The sequence below is a fragment of the Rhinolophus sinicus genome, linkage group LG11 (assembly GCF_036562045.2).
Source record: "Rhinolophus sinicus isolate RSC01 linkage group LG11, ASM3656204v1, whole genome shotgun sequence".
In the NCBI taxonomy this organism is placed as follows: Eukaryota; Metazoa; Chordata; class Mammalia; order Chiroptera; family Rhinolophidae; genus Rhinolophus; species Rhinolophus sinicus.
Window position 1 is genome coordinate 59,367,761 of NC_133760.1, and position 21,962 is coordinate 59,389,722.

The 21,962-nt window shown below is 44.3% G+C and overlaps 1 long non-coding RNA gene across 3 annotated transcripts in view; it reads left to right on the plus strand.

Moving 5' to 3' along the window:
- Positions 1–21,962, plus strand: part of LOC141567579 (uncharacterized) — a 33,753-nt gene that overhangs the window by 4,472 nt on the left and 7,319 nt on the right. Inside the window, exons 2-4 of one of the 3 annotated variants that reach the window (XR_012490345.1) lie at positions 2,867–2,943; positions 13,905–14,022; positions 14,488–14,543. This is a non-coding gene — a long non-coding RNA (uncharacterized LOC141567579). Of the gene's footprint in view, positions 1–2,250; positions 2,944–13,904; positions 14,023–14,487; positions 14,544–21,962 lie in introns of those variants that run through there. The other 2 variants (XR_012490344.1, XR_012490343.1) reach the window with 2 other exon arrangements.

Below are 21,962 nucleotides of genomic sequence, written 5' to 3' on the forward strand. Positions count from 1 at the left end.
CCTTCACTGGGCTTGGAAAGAGGTAACTCTCAGTTTCAGGTTCCTATCAATGACTTCCAGGAACTGAGAAGGGAAGCAGGAAGAATAGAAAGAGCTACATAGTTTCTGTCCTGGGCTAGAACAGCTCAAATTTTCCATTCCTACAGCACTTGTCTCCTGACGGGCAGCTGAGGAAGGAGAGAAACTGTGAAGGGTGCCAGGGTGCCAACAGGAGCATCCGTGTCCTTGGCAGAGCTCAGAATAGTATTCACAGTTCTCGGTGACTCATTGTGCGCGGGTCTGCCCACCCAGGATCCGAGTGGCTGGGGACAGAGTGAGTGAGTCAGACCTCCTTCAGCTTCCTCCTCAGACTGACAGGCTAGGCCTTTTCTGGGGAGGCCCGTGGTGCGGGAGGCAGAGCCAGTGAGGGGAGGCTGCCTGCTCTGGTCCCCTCCTTCTGGAAGGGCTTCCTGCTCCCTTGGGCACTAAGCCCTGGGGAAGCTTGGAGAATAAGGGGACCCTGATCATTGGAAGAGAGTGGTAGTTTTAGGGACCAATCTAAATTTGAGGCCTTTCACCCCCTTGAACTGACCCAGTGCTCCTACCCACGTCGATCTTTACAATATCCCTCATTGTTGGATTCTGCCCCTCTTAAATCTGACCGGCATTCTGTTCTCTTCCTTTGTTCCATGATTTTATTCTTTTCTCTCTTCCCTTGCTCAGCCAGAATTACCGTGTTTCCCCGAAAATAAGACCTAGCCAGACAATCAGCTCTAATGTGTTTTTGGAGTAAAAATTAATATAAGATCCAGCCTTATTTTACTATAATATAAGACTCGGTCTAATATAATGTAACATAAAATAAAATATAATATAAAATGTAATATAAGACCAGGTCTTAGCTTAATTTTCGCTCCAAAAAATGCAATTGGCCTGATTGTCCAACTAGGTCTTATTTTCAGGGAAACAGGGTATGTTTATTTATCAAATCACAGCTGTTGGGTTTTTCCTTCTTAGGATAGTTTTTAACTAGGTGCAGCCACATCTCTTAGTTGGTCTATGCTGACAAAATCTGTGCCTTTTGGAATAAATGCTGAATGATTTTACTCATTCATTCATTCATGCATTCATTCATTCACTGTGCCTCAGTGCCCTGACTTTATGATGGACCTAAAACACTTTCTTACCCGTTTCATGGGATTGCTGTGATGATAAAAACAAAAGCTCCTTCGAAACATTACACATTTAAGTACCCCAGGTTATTGGTTGGCCCTCGCCTGTTGCTAGCCCAGGAGAGGACGTCCTATTCTCAACACCAGCTCCCCCTAGTGTGGATCCAGGCCCAGCACTCAGCACATTTGCCCCCTTTGACCTGCTGCAGAATCACCAGTTTGTAGATGATCCTAATGCCATATTATGCTTAGAAACGGGTCGTTCTTCATCTCGTCAACCTGAGGCGAGGTCTCATGGTCTCCTTTAGCTCAGCTTCTTATTCCCTTACCAACGCACATTCTTGCTGTGTGGCCCACCTTACTTTTGTAGCAAGTCATTTTTCCTCTTTCGCCACTTTCCCAATACTGATTTGCTTGGATCCACTCAAGTGAAAAGTGACATGAACCTGTCCCTTTCTCACAGTGGGAGTGCCTGGCTTTCCAGCTCTGCACGTGTCTGTCACCGAGTCATTCCAGGTTACTTTACAGAAATTCAGGCACAGTTACGTTCAGTTACTCATCTGGAGTGACATAGCACGGTCTGGGTGAGAGTGATAAGTCACTGCCTTAGAGGTTTCCAACGTTCCCTTCCTCGTGGCTGAGGAGACTGCACACATGCTCTGAGGAGACTGCAGCTTCACCAACAAAACATCCAGCGCATTTATGTCCAAAAGGAGCCAGACAAGATAAAGCCCTGGGGCTGTGTAAGGTATGTCCCAAGTGAGGAGAGAAAAGGGGAGGAGGTTCGCTGTGAAGGACACTTGGCTTTTGCATGGGGGTGGTCAACATTTGTAACAAATACGACCCTGTCTCTGGATCACAGCTGATTCTAAGCCCCAGCAGATGACCTTCTTATTGCAAACATGTTACACAACATGTTAAAGCACAAGAGCTAGTTATCTAAAATTCATTTCAGTGGGATAGCCTGGGGTGCTTGAATGTGAAATGTTTTGAAGGAGCTTTCGTGTTTATCATCAGAGCCATCCCATGAAATGGGTAAGAAAGAGCTTCAGGCCTACTGTAAAGTAAGGGCACTGAGGCACCGTGAATAAATGAATGAATGAATGAAGTCATTCAGCATTTATTTCAAAGAGCACAGACGTGGTTAGCTTAGTAGGGATTAGACACCTGACCTGTGTTTGATTTCTCTCACTCTGCTCTTTTCAGGAAACCTCTTTCACGTAGAGATGAGACCAATCCACCCCGGAAAGATCTGTGCTCTGAGTTGTTTTCTAAAAGCAGGAATGGGTTTCCCTGAGTTACCCACACGCTCTGACATAGAGCGGTATATATATCATCTAATTTATCCTAAGTCCTAGGAGCAGGCTCCCTCTGCAGTCCCTCGGGACTCAGCTCCTCTGGCTCTGGCCACACCCACTTCTGCTCGCATCTGCCTCACTTTCTCCTGCCTGTGCCACTTCCTGTCACACAGGCTCCTTCGCTTGTCAGCTCCCTGACTTGCGGGGCAGGAGGAGGGGATGGAGTACTCCTTGCTCCCTAGAGATGCCTGCCTTCATTCCACAGCTCCTTACTGAGCACCTGCTATGTGTCGGGTTCTCTGCTAGGTCTGTAGATGCAAAGAGAAGGCAGAGGTCCTGCCCGTGAGGACCTAGGCTTTAGTCTCGGAAACACGTTGGTCCTGCATCACCACTGTGTCACAGCCTCTTCTCTTGTAGGTCCCGGATTCTGAGGGGGCCACCTATCATAACCTCAACCATCTGCTGACTTCGAGGAAGCGCTCCCTCTTTCCGTGGTGAGTTTAGGGCTGGACTGAGGTGTCCCACCCTCTTTACTGCTGTCACTGCCAAAGAATTGAGCTTCCATGTCATGGGCCACCTAAACATCCCACCCGTCTAGACATCCTTAACTGTGGTACCTCCATTCGTCTTCAGTCACCGATGAGGGCAGTGAGGCTTATTGGACTTCACAATCATGTGGGACTGATCACGGCTTTCCCTCCTCTCCTTGGCCAGTGACCGACATCACCAGGGCACTTAGTCCAACTGAGCCCGGACACAGGCTTGAAAGTCCTTAATATGAACATTGGTGCCATATTATCGTATGTGGCCTACGGGGTTACAACTATTTTGACAACATTTTGGGACCACAACTTCTGTCTGTCTCTCGTTCTCCCCGTCCCTCCAAGGCTGCCTTCTCTTGTTTCTTTGCAAAGCTCAGCAAACTCCATGGACGACCATTTCAAAAATGTGCCTTCTGTTGCTCAAGAATGCCCACTCCTTGGATTGCTGTTACACTCATCCTAAGCATACTGAGAAGGCACCCCCAGGCCATCAGCTTGTCCACTGTCCCCCCGTGCAGTGCCAGGCATTGACAGCTGGGTCACTGGGTGGGTTTGCTATGTGTGTGTGCTCTGCAGCCTCATCTGGGCTCCAGTGACACTCAGTAGTCATTCAGTCCTTCCTTTGTTGGCTCCCTATGTCACTTCTGCAATAGACATGTCATTGTTGAGCCATCAGAGTCACTCCTGGCCCCCTCTCTCGAAGCAGATGGCTTCAATGCTTATTAAGTGTGAAGCCATCCCCCTTCCTCTCCACTAGAAAATTGTCTCTTTCTCCCACTCTTCTTTCCTTCACTTCTGTCTGCATTACCCGACCCCTTTGCCAGGTCTCTCCGCTCGGCTCCCTCTTGTATCTTCTGTCCCATCAGTTCACTCTTCTTTCTCTCTCCAATCTCCAGTCTCCCCCACACCACTGATTCTTTCTAGTCCTTCAGGCTTCCCTAACGTAAAAAACAGACAAAAACCACACATGAAAATGACAGCCAAAAAAAAACCTTTCCCTTCAACATACGACACCTTCTCCATCTTCATTGCTAAATGAATCGAAAATAATCTGCACCCTACAAAATGTAGCCACCACCCTCTGCCCCATTCTGACACTCCCTCTCCCCTTTGTAGCCATCAGCATCTGTCTATTACTCCTCAAAGAGCCCCCCTTCTTCCTACCATTCCCATCCCATGGCCTCTCACCCACATGCAGGAACCTCTGTCTCCTCTTTTCAGTCGTTTTTACACACTGACGCATAGCTCATCAGTGTCAGAGGCAGCTTTGAGAACTTCATGCTTCTGCTCAAAGTTAAGTGGAAAACCCCTGATTCGGCAACATGGCACCTGGTCCGGGTCCCCCCACCTTTCCAGCTACCTCCCTACTTGAATTCTTCTCTAGCCAAACCGGACTCCATTTCTTTGCTCATGCTGTTTCTTCTCCTGGAGCAGCCCTGCCTTTCTGCCTGCGCTTCAATGGCAGCTCAAGTTCCGTCACCATCAGCAATGCTTGCGTGAGCCCCCCCACCAGGTATGAGCTCTCTCCTGAATCTCTCAAAGCACATTTTGGAAACTCCTGAAATTACTGCTGTCAGGTCTATTTCTAGCCTTTAATCTCCTTGAGGATGAGGACTATATATTTTCAGTTTCATCTCCCCCCTCAGGCCCCACTCTAGTGTCTAGTACAGAGTTTTGCATTATTGCCGAGGCCTTGCTCAGTGTGCGTAGATGTCCAGTGTTAACACCTCGGAGCCCAAGGTCCCAAACTGGTGGCCCACAGCGCACATAGTAACCCTGACATGTTTTGTTTAGCCGCTCTAGAGTTTTTTTGTTGGTAAAATATAAAATCTGTTGTTGTAGCCATTTTTAAGTATGCAATTTCTGTGGCATTAAGTACATTCACGATGTTGTGCAACCATTACCACTATCTATTTCTAAAGTGTTTTCATCACCCTAAACAGAAACTCTGTACCCATGAAGCAATAACTCCTCAACCTCTGGTAATCTCTTATCTATTTTCTATATATGAATTTGCCTCTTTTATACATTTTATGTAAGTGGAATCATAAAACATCTGTGCTGTTGTGTCTGGTTTGTTTCACGTAGCATAATGTTTTCAAGGTTCATCCGGGCTATAACATGGATCAATACTTCATTCCTTTCTATAGCTGAATAATAGTCCAGTGTATGTATGTATTGCATGCTATGTATCCATTTATCTGTTGATGGACATTTGGGTTGTTCCCAAATTGTGAATAATGGCTTTTGGCTATTGTGAGTAATGCTGCTATGACCGTTGGCGTACAAATAACCTGTTTAAGTCCCTGTTTTCAATTCTTTGGGGTCTATACCTAGGCGTGGAACTGCAGAGTCATTTGGTAACTCTGGGTTTAGCTTTTTGAGGAACCCACTGTAGAGTTTTTAAAACTCCAATTACTTAACTTTATAAAATGAGGGATTACACATACAAATTAGTTTTTTTCAACTTCTCTTGAAAAAAAGTTAGAAGTCTGGCACTACAGGGTTCACCCCTACCTCTCAGTCGGGGGGGATCTGCTGGGGCTGAATGGGGAGCTCTCCCAGGAGTGGGCATCCTTGCCTGGCCAGCGTCAGGCGTTGGCATGCCCTGCCGGGGCCCCGCTCAGCCTTGGCCCCCATCTCCTCCCGTCCATAGATCTGCCAGCCCTCCTGTACGGCTGCACTTTCCTCCTGTGTTTGCGCTCACCCCAGGCTATGATTTGTGTAATGGTCTGGGGGCAGCATGCCTGTCTTTCTTTTTTGTATACACTTAGTTTTATTGTAACAGAGCAGCTTGTACACTTTTAACGTGTAAAACTGAGCATCCTCTTGCCTTTCCGGTGAGACAAAAAGGAAATTTAAAACTAAAGAGGAACAAAATTACGATAGAGGATGTCAATTCTGAACAAGATCCTCCAGCCGCTGCTGCTTCTGCCCTTGAGTGGCAGGGCTCGAGTCATCGTTAGGAGAGGATTTCATTTTGAAGTTTCATCTTAAACTGCAAGGATGTCTGTGAAACATCACAGTGAAACGTGCCAAAGGAGAAGCCATGTTGTCAAAATGCCCACTTACCCCACCCAAACATCCCAAACCCACACTTTGCTGACCTTCTGTAACCCCATGTTTTTTTCTTTTTTTAAACAAGAGAAAGTAGACAGATACGTGTCGGTAAATGCTAACTGTCCACATCACATAGAGACACAGTGTAATCCCTGAGCCCAATATACAGAGAAAGGAGGAAAAAAGCTAGAATTCTATGAGCGTGCCTGTGTTTTTATCTCTGATTTACCAGGATCGATTGGCACATTGTTGATACCCAAAGTCTTAGTTTTGCTGAATTTTTGAAGTGAATACCTGCGGTTTAGAGCAGAACTAATTCGTACAGTTATGACTGACTGGGTCAGCCAAGTGCTAGATTGCATTGTGGAATGTTATAAAAAAAGGGGAAAAAGTCTAAAATTGGGGAAATGAATGACAGATTACAGGCAACGAGGGAAGGGCTAACCACTTCCTCATTTAAAATACCGGGGGTGCCAGGGCAGCTGGTTAGCTTAGGGTGGCCGGATGGCTCAGCCTGTTAGAGCACGATGCTCGTAACACCAGGGTTGCTGGTTCGATCCCCGCATGGGTCAGTGTGAGCTGCGCCCTCCACAACTAGATTGAAACAACTACTTGACTTGGAGCTGATGGGTCCTGGAAAAACACACTTAAAATAAATAAAAGTTTAAAAAAAATGTATGCACATGACTTGTATTCATCTTTTGTTGTCGGTATTATATTGAGTATTACAATTTTAATACAGTTTTTCCTTTCTTAAAATGTGTATGTTTTTTGGCACCCTCTGTATTTCTTCATTAGGATTTTCTTTCTTTTTCTTTTTTTTTTTTTTATCACTGTAGGCTATAGTCTCATAAAAGTCATCTAAAAGGTCATCTATGGAAAACTGAGGTACAACATTATAGTACAAGTTAATAAGAAATAGAATTAAAATGTACTGTGTATCCACATAAAGAATAAATTTGGACCCCTTTTTCACACCATATCCATAAAATAACTCAAAGTGGATCATCACTTAAGAGCTGAAACCATAAAACTCTTAGAAGAAAACATAGGAGTAAATCTGTATTGATGAGTCAAGCAGTGGTTGTTTTTAGATACACACTAAAAGCACAGGCAACAAAAGAAAAAATAAATAAATTGGACTTCATTAAATTGAAAATGTTTGGGTTACAAAGGACACTGTCAAAAAACTGAAAGAGCTCACAGAAGGGGAAAAATTATTTGCAAATCATATATCTGATAAGGAACTTATATTTAAAATATACAAGGAGCTCTTATAACTCAACAATAAAGACCAATACCCCAATTAACAAGTAGGCAAGCGATCTGAAGAGATATTTCTCCAAAGAAGTTATATCAATGGCCAATAAGCATATGAAATAGTTCAACATTATTAGTTATTAGGAAAATGCAATTCAAAACCACAATGAGATACCACTTCATACCCACTAAGATGCCTATAAAATTTAAAAAATGGCAATAACAAGTGTTGGAGAACTTAGGGAGAAATTGGAATCCTCATGCATTGCTGGTGGGATTGTACTTGGTGTAGCCACTTTGGAAAATAGTTTTATGGTTCCTCAGACTGTTAAACATAGAGTTACCCAGCAATTCCACTCTTAGGCGTGTGTGTGTGTGTGTGTGTGTATACATGTATATATATAATACATCATATATATATGTATATACACACACACACATATATATATATATGAGAAATGAAAACATACACAAGCATTCATTAGAGCAATATCATAATAGCCCTAAATTGGAAACAACCCAGATTTCCATCAACTAGTGAATGGACAAACAAAATGTAGTCTCTCCATGCAGTGGAATATTCTTCAGCCATAAAAACGAACGACATATTGATACGTGCTATAACATAGATGCATCTTGTAAACATTATGCCAAGTGAAAGAATTCAGACACAAGACTACTGATCGTGTGATTCCATTTATAGGAAATGTTTATAATAGGCAAATCTGTGGAGATAGAAAGTAGATTAGTGGTTGTCTGGGCTTGAGGAAGGAGGGAATGGGCAGTGCCTGCTGAGGGGTACAGGGTTTCTTTGTGGGGGGATGAAAATGCTCTAAACTTAGATTGACTGATAGTTGCACGACTCTGAATATATGAAAAACCACTGAACTGTAAAAAGAAAAGAAAAGAAACAGAGGACTCAGACATAAAATGCTATTCATTCCTTTTACATAACTAATAAAACACACAATCCTCAAAGACAAAAAAAAATGTGTCTGATGTAGTTTAGACTAAAGCATTTACAGATGACCTGGAATGATGTGTTGAGTTTGCTTTAAAACGCTCCAGGCACCCCTCCATGCAAAATAAACTTGGCTAGGGGACGGAGGAAATAAAAGGGGGCAAAATGTTGATAATTGTTGGACCTGGGGGGTGGGCACATAGGAGTTCATTATACTGCTCTATTTTTGTGAATATTAAAAAAGTGTGTCCAAAATAAAAGGTACAGAAAAAAGACAGCTAAAGCATGTGCTGTTTGATAAATAACACACAAATGTGTCTGTGGTTTTTGGGGAGCTCTGCGTGGAGGTCGGTGACTGTGGACCCCCTGTGGCCATCCCTAGGCACCTGTACCTGTGTGGACAAGGAGAAGTGAGGTTTTACCTGAGGGGGGCCAAGCACTTTGAGGGGAGTATTCATTTTCTGGGGGCTGCTGTTCAAAACACCACAAACTGGGGAGCTTAACACAACAGAGAGTTATTCTCTCACAGTCCTGGAGGCCGGAAGTCCCAAATCCAGGTGTCGGCAGGGCTGGGCTCTCTCTGAGGCTCTACAAGAGGCTCCTTTCTTGCCTCTTCCAGGTTTTGATGCTGCCTGCAGTGCTTGGTGTTCCTAGCTTGCAGACAGTCTCTGTCTGTGTTGACGTATGGGGTTCTCCCTGTCTCTCTCCACATCGTCTTCCTTCTGTGTGTGTCTGTCTCCAACTCTGTTTTCTCTACTTATAGGGACACCACTCACATCGTATTAGGGCCCACCCTAATCCAGCGTGACCCCATCTTAACCTGATGACACTTGCAAAGACCCGATTTCCAAATCAGGCCACATTCTCAGGGAACAGGAGTTAGGATGTACACATATCTTTGTGGAGTGGGGGTGGGGGACACAATTCTACGCACAAAAGGGCACAGGCAGAATAAGCAGAAAAATGCAGGTTCTTAGCTGTACACATCTCTACTGCTGCATCTTCAGCTGTCCATAGGTGGGCGACGGGGGATGCAATGTTGGCTCGATTTAACCGAAATGTGTCACTCTCCAGTCAACTTCGTCTTGTCCAAACTGAGACAAGCCTTTTCTGGAACTTGTTTCCACTCGGCAGCCTTGACTGATGAGGGACACACCTAGACTCTTGCAGTCTATCAACCCTTTCACCAGAAAGTTCTTGGGGATATTTCTAACCAGTACTCACTGGTTTCAGTCAAGGTCAGTTTCTTCCTCTTTGACTCAGATACGCACATGGCTTTTAGTGGTTATCTTTTGAGCTGGCTGCCGAAGTTATTTTAGACGCTACAGTTAGGTTGACCCAGAAATCACTCCTCCTTGGAAACTTCCTCTGAAGTGTTCTTCCCTCTGACTCTGTAAACTCAGGATTACATAGTGCTCTTTCTCGTTCTGTAATCTTCCTCTGGCCTTTGACCAAAAGCAATCGGACTTCTCCGTTAAATGGCACTTAAAATATATATGATTTCATTCCAGATATCGGATAATTGCCATGTACTTTCAGATAGTCACTTGAAGAGTTGCATGGAGGAAGTGCGTACTTCATGAACTGTGTGGGCTGCCAGCTGTCGGTTACCTTTCTGAGGACCTTGAACGGGGTAGAGGTTGGAGGGGCAGGGGCTGGACGTGGGGCTCATTCACTTCCTCCACGGCTCTCTTTCTCCTCCATCTCAGCTCGAGCCGGCCGTTTTCATCTCACTGCTCTCAGGAGAGTGGGAAAGGATGAGCAGGAAAGAGCTGATGGTTTGTAGAGGGCAAGGGGGAGGCTGGTCTGACCCAAATGTGGCACCCAAATGAACTTGAGTGCTGGTCTGGGGAGCTTGACTTTGAACCACTGTGGGTTCCTGGACAGAGATTCAGGAGACTGGGGTGTACTGGATGAAATATTGACCCTTGGTCCCTCCTGGCCCCTGTGAACAGTGGAGGTTAAGCAGTATCCAAACAAGGCTGACGGTGATGTTTTCAGAGCACCCATGTCTTCTTGCCTGCGACCTGAGGGCTAGACACCGTGCTCACAGCTCTGCGTGCATTGGGTACCTGCCAGCTGCCCTGAATTTCTGTCCTGTGTATAAGAACAATTCATTCTTTTACCTTGGGTGGGCTCTTCCATCTTGCTTTTCAAAATCCAGATTCACAAAAGAGTCTTAGTTTTACAGTAGAGCTCATTTCTGCCCCCTCCTATAGTACAATTAATATATTGTATACAATTTGTAGAAAGTCTGTTTACAAAGGGCTCTGTAAGAAGATCCTTTTTCTTGAAAGCACAGAAACATGAATAACGGAAAGGCTCCGAGTCCATTGATGGTTCACTTATCACAAGCAATATTTAATGCAATAGAATGAATTGCCCCTCGAGAAAGGACTGGGTCTGAGGTCCTAGGAGCTTTTTATAACAGCATTAAAAGGAACCATGCAGTTGCCCCTGACATTCAGTCAGAACTGCACCTAAACCACAATAGAGCCGGGCCGATTCTTTTTTTTTTTTAAGCTCTCCATTAAAAAAGATCTTTGAGGCAAGCCCATTATTTCCTTTGTTAGTTTGGATCAGAGTCTAATAGCCCTAACAAGTCAAAGTTCTTTTGCTTTCTTGCTGTGATTGGAGTCTATTCCTTTTATGTCATGTTCTCTGGAGAGATGGGTAAAAACACTGTCACCTTCCAACATCTGTAGACCTGTTACATTCCTGAGAACTGCTGCTCACTGGCACATGTATTATTTTCATTTTTATTATCTTTTAGAATTCTTAAACATGGATTTTAATATACTTCGATGAAAAAAATGAGCACTGTTGGAAAGGAGAAACCATTGGTGTTTAAAATAACAAAAGGGCTAGCAATCACTGTTTTAGGTTATACCTTACTATCATTTGCTACCGTCTTATCTAGGCTGTGTTTCTGACGTCTCGGTTATTTTCTGTTTTCTATCGGAATTTTTGGTTTCGCCATGTTTCTTTTTAAAAAGTAGCACGTCCGTGTGTTCACATTCGAATCTCTTTGGCTTGTTCTGCATCTCCCTTTCCCCAAAAGACATAGGGAAGAGTGAGTTCTGTACATTGAGCACTCAGTGAAGGCAGAGTGAAAGAAAGTTGTGCCCATAACTTGTAGGACGTCAGAAACCCCAGCCTCCTTTAGGCCGAGCCGCATCCCGGTGAGGGCTTCTTGCTGATGTCACATCTGTGCGGGTGTCGTAAACCAAAGGGACCTTCAGTTGCTTGTTATTCTATGGTCTTTATCCCACGTTCTTGCCAGTACCCTTAACAATGAAGCCAGTTCTGGATGATGTGCTGTCGCCTGCTGCCTTCGCCTGAATGACAGGGATTATATCACACCCTCGGGTCCCGCACTGCAGTTTAAGGCCATGAGAACATAGAACCACGCTTGTACGCTGGGTGCCAGCTCTAAGGACCTCCTGTGTACTTGGACGACCCTTCCTCTGTGTCCCAGGGTGGCCCCAGGGATCATGCGGAGGGCTTGCCAACAACTTTTAACAAAATGTTAACAGCCATGAGTCTATACTTGTATGTAGAATCTAAAACCACAGAACAAATGAACAAACAAAACAAAACAAAAACAGACTCATAGAAACAGAGGCCAAAGGGATGGTTGCCAGAGGGAAGGGGATGAGGGGAACGGGTAAACAGAGGGCAGGGAAATATAGCCAATAATATTGTGATAAGTTTCATGGTGACAGATGATCCCTAGAATTAGTGGGGTGATCACATTGTAAGGTATGAAAATGTCAAATCACTATCTTGCACACCCGAAACTAACGTAACCAATATAACATTGTATACCGATACTTACATGAAAAAATAAAAATACATTTTAAAAATAAAAGCATAGAAAACATGTAATAAACACATAAAACCCAAGATATAAACTTTATTTTCAAAAGTCATCGGAGTTTAAAAGTGAGTCAAGTTTTGAAACGATTAAATGTGCGCATGTAGGAGGCAGGATGTGACCGGAGGAGTGTGAAGGTCCATTCACATAGCTGAGGTTTGGGGCCCCCCTGGAGAGAGTACAGCGCCCCAGGGCCTTCACCCTGCAAGCCGTGTCCCACCAGGCCCCTTCTCTCTGTGCTGTTCCTCTTTTGCCTTCCTTATTACTCTCCTCTTCCAGGCTCGTTCCTCCTCCCCTCCCTTCCTCAAAGCGTCTCTGGTGATCCTCTGGGTTTTAGGAGGGAGAAGGAAGGAAGCTTACATGCACTGATCATTAATTACGTGCTGGCGGGTCATAGACATAACACACATGAGGTTCCGGCTGCTAGTGAGGTTTTGGGTCACTTCCTTTTGGGTGCAGCTCACATTTTAATGTGCTTATATATTAGGAATCACCTGGAGATCTGGTTAAAATGCGCATTCTGGTCTAGTAGGGCTGGGGTGAGGCCGAGATGTTCACGTTTCTAGCACGCTCCCCGGTGATGCTGAATCTCCCGGTCTGTGGCCCACACTTGGAGCAGAAGGGTTGAAGGTGTGGCTTTGCTTCTTTAGATAAGGACAGAAAAGGGTATTTGTAGGAAGAGGAGGGGTTCTGAACCACTTCTTTCATCCGCTGTGAAACCCGTCTAACTATTATGAACACTGTTTACCAGTCCTGCAGTCTTGTTCCCCGTAAGGAGTACAAGGTGTTCCTTTACTGACCGAGGTGGTTTGTAATGAAAACTTTTGGCTCCAATTGTTGCTAGGATGCTACCAGGGGAACCAGCCACACAGCGGGAGTGTGTAACCCAATATTATTGTGTGTGAAATAACGAGCTCTGACCTTAGAGAGGTAGGAAGGGTTCAGTTTCCCTCTTCTGCTCAGGTGACGGGCTGGCACCCTGTCAGGTGACAGGCTGGCTCTGGTGACGGGCTGGTTAGGCAAACCTGGGTGTGTTTCTCCATGTGGGGCTGCTGCAGACCCCTTTCTCTGGGAGAGAAAATCAGACTGTTGAACTGTCCAGACTATATTGGTATGTTTACATCTATTTGGTTATGAGCACCAGACCTGCCCGCGAGTTCTGAGGGTTACGATAGATACAGCATTTTAAAAACAAGCCAGGTAAATACAACGTGACCCAGATTGAGGTCACATTAAAACGAAGGGACTCAGTTCAGGGCCATGCTATTTTAAATGAAATGACCAACCCTTGATGTTATCTCACCTGTAGAGATCAGAGAGCGACGCTATTGTGAGGCACTGCAATTTTCACAGTCCTTTCTGTTAGGGCAGAAAAATCTACAGAAGGAAAAAGGCAAGGCCAACTTTTCTTTTTAGATTCAGCTGGAGCCAGACACTGAGAAAAACCAAGACCTCCTGTTGTTACAAGGCGCTACATGATTGCAGAATCGGAAGTGCGGAAAAAAAAAAGTGTTTTTGGGGGTTAGCTTACACAAATGTGTTTAAGTTTTGTGTGTGTGTGTGGGGGTCATTGTATTCTGGACTCCCTTTCCCTCCAGAAAACACACACACACACACACACACACACACACACACACACACTCACACTCACTTACAATGTTCCATGTAATTTCCAGGGATTAATGGATGGTCTCGTGAATCCAGGGATTCCAGGTTAAAAACTTCTGATGAAAATACTCTCCCTTGTTTTGGCAGATGAGAAAATTGAGGCCCAGAAAGGAGGTGCCCGAACACTGGTCTCGTAGCAATGCTTACAGTGAACTAATTCAACACGAGGATTTAAGGACCACAAATGTCCACGGGGACACCCGTGGTGAGTATCTGCACGTCATTTATTCCTGAAGGCTCTGAGAAGCATAAGCGGCAAGAGTGTTTTGAGTTACTGACAACTAGTAGCTGGGAGAATCCCAATATTTAACGCACTGACATTTTGAAGAAAAGTGGAAATAGTTGAACCAGACACTCACTGGACCTGGATTTTATGATGTGTTCAAAAGACATAAGTGAGAAGCCTGCAGCTACTTGGTGGCTGTGTGCTAAGCTGCAGTTTGGGGTGTTTTTTAAGGCAGGTAATAAATTCCTTTCAAAGTCTGAATTCACATACCCCTGTGAATCTCCCACAGACTCCCATACTGAGGCAGGATGAGGGCTCATGGGAGCTGAGGTCTCAATTTGGCAACATATTTTGGGGCTAGGCCCCTAACACAATGCCTGGCACAGTCTAGATGCTCAGTCATTACTCATTTGACTAAATGGGCTTTATTTAACATTAGTACAGTTTTCTGGAGCTGGGAGATGCAGGAAGCTGGGGAGAGACCAGTACACAACGTGTAAGTAAGTACACAGTGGAAAGCTGGGGTTTCCAGTGAGGGATTTAGATGCTTGCAAACATAATGTTGAGCAGAAGAGGTCAGACACAGAAGAAAACATACAGTGTGATTCCACTTATATGAAGAACAAATATGGACCGAACTAACCTATGTTATTAGAAGCTGGAGTTTCGGTTCCCTCTGGTGAGATGGAGGGTGTGTGGGAAAAGGGGCTTCTAGGGTGCCGCCAATGTTTTCTTTCTGCACCTGGCTGCTGGGTAAACCTGTGCATAAGGATGCAGCAAATGATACCTTTAGGACTGAGCACTTTTCTGTGTGTGTGTTATATTTAAACAAAAACATTTATTTGAACAACACACACACAGAATGAAGGGTCTAGACCAGAGCAGTCTCAAACTTGAATGTGCGTACAAGTCCCCTGGGCATCTCATTAAAATGCAAAGTTCTGAGTCATTTGGTCTTGGGTGTGGCCTGCAGTTCTGCATTTCTAGAGAGACCTAGAGATGGGTATCTACAGGATATCTTATTAGAGAGGTCCCAGGAGTCTGAGGAAAGTGTCCTGGGCCTATCCTTACGTGTGGGAAGGACTCCGTGTCCAGGAATTTTCACCTGGTAGGTTATCAACCCACAGAGCAGGGGTTTTCAAGACCAGCCCATACCGCCATGTAGGTTTGTGGCATTCACCCGCTCACAGCACTTTCCACAGGTGATTTTTTGACTCCTGGGTGGTGATCAGGGCCTAGAGCTCTGCCAGTGCAGTGAGGTGACCAGCCAATGACCAGAAAAAAACCTAGTAAATGCCTTGTTCAGGGAGAGAAACTTAGGTAGTAAAATAGAACGAAAAGACAGGAAATGACAGGAAATACATACTATAGGAGGTGGTGTTTTCCCGGGACCAGGAGAGCATCTATCTGGTGCAGAGCACCAGGGGCCTTCCGAGGTACCTGGAATAGTCTGTGTTTTATGCTAGGTGATGGGTACACAGCTGTGCTTTTATTATTACTCTTTATACTGTATATGTACACATTATGTGTACTCGCTTGCTAGGATGCGATGTGCACAGTCTGAAAATGCAAATGCAATGTAGTATCTTAAGATACATTTCACGATGGGCTTTCTCTGTGCTTGACTTTTGTTTTTATTTTTTAAGAGCATTCTGTTCTTTAAAAAATGTTTTGGACATATCAGAGTAAATTGGCCATTATGACTTTGGGAAGGACACTTTATTTTGAGATTCTGCCCCCTCTTACGTTTTCAGTGTTAAAATGCCCTTTCCTTTGAGGGCATTTTGATGAAATCTTGGTGATAGTAACTGTATATCTGGGATTTAAAAACAAAGCCTCCCTTGCAGGTTAAATAACGAATCGACAACTGTAAATTTCCCCACTGCTTCCTCTTTTAAAAAGTTAACGGGTCTGTGGCGTGCAAAAGACTGGGACCACAGGTGTAGACAACAGTTTGGAGGGAAAGAAAGACGTTGGTATCCAGCTCAAGGAGTTTGGGGGGGAAAAAAAAGAAAGAAAAAAAAGGAGAAGAAATCAAAGGAAAGGGGGCCATGGAGGAGGAATAATTCCTGGAGAAGATGAAAAGGATGGGTAGTATCTTCTGAAGTTTTTTCAAAGCGTTTTCAGATACACTGTGTGAGAGTTTGGTAAGCTTCCTTGTGGTCCAGAAAGAAGGCAATGACGTAAAGGGAAACAGAAGCGCTCTCTGTCATATTCCACACTAGCAAGTGGAACCTCATTGCAGCTTTGTTTTCCCAAAAACTGAACTTGTAAGTACTCTGCCACCAAGGAACAGTGCTCACAGAATCTCAGAGGTGGAAAAGAAATTAGAGGTGATGTCACAACTATTATACTAACCTGTATCTAGTAACCTTTTAACTCTGTGCCCTGGGTGAATGCTTTACAGACCCCAGCTCATTTAATCTCCTCTCATCAAGCATAAGGGTAGGTGTTTATCCTCTTTTATTTTATTTTAGATTATGACTTATTATATACATATATTCTGGAGGGGGATAATTTTAAATTCACAGAAAAACTTGCAAAGGTAATACAGAAAGGTGCCGTGTAGCCCTCACCCAGCTTCCCCTAACATTAGCGTCTTACATAACCAGGGTACATTTGTCAGAACTAAGAAACTAACACTGAGAGACTACTATGAACTCAACTACAGGTTTTACTGATTTCACAAAGTTTTCCACGAATGTCCTTTTCCTGGTCTAAGACCCAATTAGGACAGCATATTGTATTTAGTTGTGTGTCTTCTTCGTCTCATTTGGTCTGTGCCAGTTTGTTTGTCTTCCCTTAAGATGATATATTTAATTATAAAAACTTCAAGCCCAAAGGAAACAATCAACAGGATGAAAAGGCAACCTGCAGAATGGGAGAAAATATTTGTAAACCATGTATCTGATAAGGGGTTAATATCCAGAATCTGTAAGGAAGTCACCATAAAACCCCCAAGTAACCTGATTAACAAATAGACAAAGGACTTGAATAGACATTTCTCCAAAGAAGGTATACAAATGGCCCATAAGCACATGAAAAGATGCTCAACATTGTAATCAGCAAGGAAATGCAAATCAAAACCATAGTGAGGTATCACCTTGCACCCACTAGAATAGCGACTATCAACAAAACAAAACAAAGCAAAACAAAACAAGCCTTGACAAGGATGTGGAGAAATTGGAAGCCTGATGCACTGTGAGTGGGAATGTAAAATGCTGCAGCTGCTGTGGAAAACAGCATAGAGGTTCCTCAAAAAATCAGGAATAGAGCTACCATAGGATCTGGAAATCCCACTTTTGCGTATCTATCCAAAAGAGCCGAAAATAGGTTTAGTACCGTGTTTACTGCAGCATTATTTATAATAGCCAAGAGTGGAAGCAACCTAAATGTCCATTGACAGATGAATAGATAAAGAAAATGTGATCTATGTCCCGTGTTTCCCCGAAAATAAGACCTAGCTGGACAATCAGCTCTAATGCGTCTTTTGGAGCAAAAATTAATATAAGACCCGGTATTGTATTGTATTATATTATATTATACCAGGTCTTATAGTAAAATAAGACCTGGTCTTACATTAATTTTTGCTCCAAAAGACGCATTAGAGCTGATTGTCCGGCTAGGTCTTATTTTCAGGGAAACACGGTATATAATGGAATATTATACAACCTTAAAAAGGAAGGAAATCTGTCATATTGTCATATGCTACAATATGGACAAAACGTGGGGACATTATGATAAATGAAATAGCCAGTCACAAAACGACAAGTACTGTATGATTCCACTTACACGAGATAACTAAAACAGCCAAACTCTTTGAAAGTAGAACAATGGTTGCCAGGGGAGAGGGAAAAGGGAATCGTTGTTCAGTGGTAGAAAGCTTCTGTTTTGCAAGATGAGAAAGTTCTAGAGCTCTGTTACACAACAATGGGCATATAGTGAGCACTAGTGAACTGGACACGTAGACATGGTTAAGGTGGTAAATTTAAGTTCTGTGTTTTTTACACAATAAAACAACAAAAACTTCCAGCTTTATAGACAAGTGCCAAGGAAAAACCAACTGACCAGCCAGGAAGAGCAGGAGCTAATATTTGCTGAGCTCGTCTTCAGAGCAGCCCCGCTCAGGGTTCCTTTGCACCCACTGCTCTCCTATCTGGTTTCTTGCAGAGAGACCCGGTTTGGTTTGCAATTTTCTCTCCAAGTGGTATGTGCTCAGGGAAGGGCTTCGGCTTTGGCAAAGGTGTTACTCTAAATAGGTTTACAAACAGTGTGTTTTCTGCCTCTGGATGTTGTTCTTGGAAAGTGCCGTTTATTGTAGAAGCCTCTTTTGCCTTGCATATGTTGTATATGCAGGCAACTTATAACACTCCCCTAACTTACAACACTCCCCACCTCCAGTGGGCAGCTGTAACATTAGAACCCCGCCATGGGGAGAACATGAAGGACGGTGATGGAGGACAGTGCCCGACGTGGGCAGAACTTTAGCCGTTCACCTGGTGGTTCACGGGCTCTGACTAATGGTTTGGCTGCCTGGTCAGGGACTTGGAAGGACCATGACTAGAAAATTGATGATAAGGAAGTCTGGGGAGCAGGTACATGGATAGATTTCTCCGAGCGGGAAGGAAAGGGTGATCTCAGCAGAAGAGGATTTTACTGATCAGGTGGTTAGAATGATCCATTCCGTGCATGTCAGTCAGCCTCGTTCCCCAACCACTCGAGCCATTGCCCCACGTCAGGGTTAAAGCTTATGCGTGGGCCCAGCAATATGGACTTGCTCTGTGTCCGAAGGTGGGGCAAAGGGGTAATGGCCACTGTAACAAGAAGGTGTCTTCAGACTGAAAGATGATGCCGGCAACTCCGTAGAATATAATAGAATTTATTATAGGGTAATTTACTTATAGGGGTGTAGGCTCAGAACAGACGGATGACCTAGCAGTTCTACGCAAATGATTCTCCCCTATCAACGCCTGTTATTGTACTTTTTAATAGTATAACTCAGGTACTAATGATTGACAAGCGAAAGGGACAAAGAATGCAGTAACAGCTGGGGCCATACCTCCTAGTGGTCTGTGACAGATGATTGTGTATAATCAATACTATCACCAGTTTGATATTCCTCTCTGTTGTCGTGCCGTTCTGGCCTCACAAAAATATTTATGGCTACATTTATGGAACTCGGATAATCATCAACTAGAAGGCTTTGATATGCTTGCTAAGGACAGTGGCTTTGGTCAAAGGTCGTAGCATGAAAGAAATCCAGGACACGGAAATGGAGTTAGTTTTGCTCACATCCACATGTATACAGCTCACCAAGGCCCATCTGGCTATAGCCACTGCTGAGCCCAGTCTGCCAGCAGCGGAGACCAACAACGATATGACACCATTCCCCAGAGCGATCAGCCAGCTAACGGGTGACAGGGTGGTCACAGTGGGCCACTTCCACCAGGGCAGGAGCAGCGTGTGGTTCTGATCAGAACAGATACTCTGGCGATTGATTTGCCTTTCCTGCCCACAGTGCTTTGCCACAGCTCCCGTCTGTGGAGTGGCTTACCCACCATCAGGGCACCCACACAGCGTCACTTCTGACCAGGACTCATCTCACTGCAGATGAAGTGAGACGATGGGCCCATGCTCACGGAATTCATTGCTCTTAGCACGTGCCCCATTATCCAGAAGGAGCTGGGTTGATAGAATTGTGGAAAGGCCTTGCAAAGCCTTGGTTGTGGTGCCAGCTAGGTGGCAGTGTCTTTGGGTTGGGGGCAGTGTTCTCCAGGACGCTCTGAGCCAGCCTCTAACACGTGGTGCTGTTTTCTCCAGCCAGGATTCACCAGTCCAGGCAGGAAGGGTGGGTAAGGAGCTGCTCAGAGGAGCTTTGCTTTCTGTCCCTGCAACTGTAGGATCTGCTGGGTTAGAGGTCTTAGTTCCCAGGGAAGGAATGTTTCTACCAGGGACACAGCAGTGATTCCGTTGAACTGAAAATCGATACAATCACCTGGCCACTTTGGGCTCCTCAGGCCAAGGAATCAACAGGCAAAGAAGGGAGTTACTGTACTGCCTGGGGTGATGGATCCTGGCTGTCAAGGGAAACGGGGTTGCAACCACACCATGTGGGTAAGAAGGATATGCCTGGAACACAGGCAGTCCCCTGTGGGATGTCTTAGTATTCCCAGGTCCTTGATTAAAGTGGTGGAAAACTACAGCAACCCAGTTCAGGCAAGACTGCTAATGGCCCAGACCTTTTCAAGAATGAAGTTTGGGTCACCCCAGCAGGCAAGGAACCACCACCTGTTGAGGTGTTTGCTGAGGGCACAGGGCATATGGAATGCGTAGTGGAAAGTAATTAGAAAGATCCGCTATGCCCACATGACCAATGGCAGGAAAGAGGATTGCAACGGTTATGGTTTTGGTATGAATATGTTTATGTCTCTCTATATCCATATCCATATCCATATCCATATCAAATATTTGTGTTTTCTTTCCTTCTCCTTTCCCTTTAACATCTAACTTAAGACATGTTGATTGTAATTAATGCTGTACCTCAGTATTTTAGTTACAGGATCACAGAGGGAGAATGAATCAGCTAGAAAAAGAAACATCACCCACAGACAAAAAGGGGGCTTGTATCTCTTCTGGGGGAAGGGTTAGTGTGTTTTTGGTGGTATGTGGGACAGTTGTATCATGTTAGGTAGAAGCATTGCTTTGTTATTGTCTTTATCTGGAAGTTAAGTGTGGCTTAAAGAGGTGCCAACTTGGGGTGGGGGGATGGGACTGTGGTGACTTTATGTGTCAACTTCGCTAGGCTGAACTACATTTCCCAGAATCCCCTCCCCTGTGTGTTACCAGTTAGGGTGGGCCCCAAGAGAGTACTGGAAGGTAGAAGTGAAGCAGTAGCTGTTTCATACCTTACCTGGTGTCACTTTGGGCTCACGTCAGCACTGGGCAGCAGCTGGGCCTGCAACTCTCCCACCTTCCCCTGATCCGCCAGTTCCTGGGCCAGAGTGCAGCTAGCCCCATGGCACAGGGCAATGGCTGCCTCTGCAAAACAGACCCTCAAGGTCAGGGGCAGTGAAAACTGACACAGGTTTCCATTCATTCCAGTTGGTTCCAGCTTGTGCTTGTGGGTTACAGCCTCTCCTTGTTCTCTGTTACATCTATTTCCCACCTCACTGCCTGTGAACTTCAAGCTCCAACATTGGACTTCATCATGTGAAGACAATGTACACACATAGTTTCTTAACCAGCTCCCATGATTGCTAAGCTCAAATGTCTGCAAAAAAAATCTATTGTCTGTCTATCTATCTATCTATCTATCTATCTATCTATCTATCTATCTATCTATCTATCTATCTATCATCTATCTATTGACTTACAGAGCAGACTTACAGACATACAAGGGGAGTCTGAGACCAGCTTAATTTTTTCCCCTCCTTTAAAAGTGATTTTTTATTTTTACCGTCTACCATTGTGTCTGAATAATTCTATTTTCACCCCTTAAAATCTTTGAAGCTCAGAATCTTGATCAGGATGTGTCAATGTTGGTTATGCTAAAACAACTTTTCCTGGTATATGCCCTATCTTTTCAACCTTCAGATTGAGTTTTGCATTCAAGCCAGAGGAGTCTTTTTATATTATATCTCTGAATAATTTTAAGTTCCTTTTGTTGAGATCTGTGCACCAGGGACATCAATTATCCTTAATTCGTAGAACATCTTTGACTATCCCCTTCTTTCTAGATGCTTCCATCACTTTGTCGTTTTCCTCTACTGCCACTATTGTCTTAAGTCTCTCCTCTTTGATGTGAATCATGGTTATTTTATTAGTTTCTTTCCTAATCTATTTATTAGGGCTGGTATCATAGTATTTTGGTTTTCAATTTATTTCCTTAGCTCTGCAACCTCCCATTTCATCTCATTCTG